Below are 1,372 nucleotides of genomic sequence, written 5' to 3'. Positions count from 1 at the left end.
AAATCGCATCTTTTAGGGCCTGCTACTCCCTCTAGTGGCGTGGGGGTGGTAACACAACTAATCTAATTACATTACTAAATCAGAATACCACAAAGTCTTTATTATTATTAATTCTGGCATTACTGGAACAGTAAAAGATAAATTCCCTCACAAAAAGAACATGCCTTTTCATTTTCTTAAGGAAGTAGAGCTAATTGAACGACATAAACAAGATCTGAAAGTGATTCCAGTTTCTCTCGATGGCCAACCTGTTGAAACTGTGGCAAATTTTAAATACCTCAAGTCATTCCTGGACAGTCAGCTCAACTTTGCTGAAAACACTGACTATGTCTTTAAGGTAACGGTTCTCAGAGACTCTACCTTTTAATAAGACCCAGTGATCTTGGGGTGACCCAACTTAAGGTTGTGTACAACTTCTAGTTTAACACAACTAGAGGTTGTTGAGTTAAAATGTTAAAACTTAACATTCTAACTTGAGTTTTAACTTTTCATCTCCTCGGTGGTTTGGTCACATGAGCTGCAGACTAACAGACAGTCTTTTAAGAATACTTTGAATGTCAGGTATAACAGCAGGTAAATGGTGGTGAAACCAAAACCATCTCTGTCTCAACTGTTTGCTGAAAGAACATGAAAGATGGCAGGAATATTTCAGCAGAGATCATCCATCCTCATTATTTATCAGTTTGAACCTCTGAGCTCATGAAGGTGTTGCTGTGTTCCTCTGGTAATAAGAACATTTATTAGACATTTATTGATGGTGCAGTAATTATTCTTAACCAAACTAAATGATAACATTTACCTACAGCGTGCCAAGTGTTTTACTCTATTCACAAATTGTTGATAATCAATCAATCAATCAATCAAATCAATCAATTAATCAAATCAATCAATCATATCTTTATTCCAGACACTAAAAAGGTCCATAGAAAAAAGGTAAAAACAAGTAAAATAAGAGAAAAATAAAAATAAATGATGACGCCATGACTCCATCATCGTGAAGAGAATCTCACAGCACTAAAAGCATCATTTACTAAAATTGCAATTATATTATTGCATGACACAGATAATCTACACATGCATTTATACATAAGATTCCTGAGCTCAGCTGCACATGTGGGAACAGCTTTATGTACAAACTTATGGCTAGCACTGCTCCATCGAGGCACTCTGAGCCTCATGCCATCATTGTAGGACACAAAGTTTCTGCAGGCTGCTTTTTTTGTATCGTCGCCACAGATGGGCCGTGTAATAATGTGATTCATGAATATGATTTATCGTTTTAGAGTCAAAGGAAAATTTCCTCGTTGATAGATTAAATAGTTTCATCTTATTTTTATATATATATATATATATAAGACTGTACAACAAAATG

Source organism: Poecilia latipinna, unplaced genomic scaffold (genome assembly GCF_001443285.1).
Source record: "Poecilia latipinna isolate Pla-1442-1.1 unplaced genomic scaffold, P_latipinna-1.0 Scaffold1897, whole genome shotgun sequence".
NCBI lineage: Eukaryota > Metazoa > Chordata > Actinopteri > Cyprinodontiformes > Poeciliidae > Poecilia > Poecilia latipinna.
The sequence above is the reverse complement of the archived record's forward strand: the minus strand, read 5'-3'. Positions refer to the sequence as shown.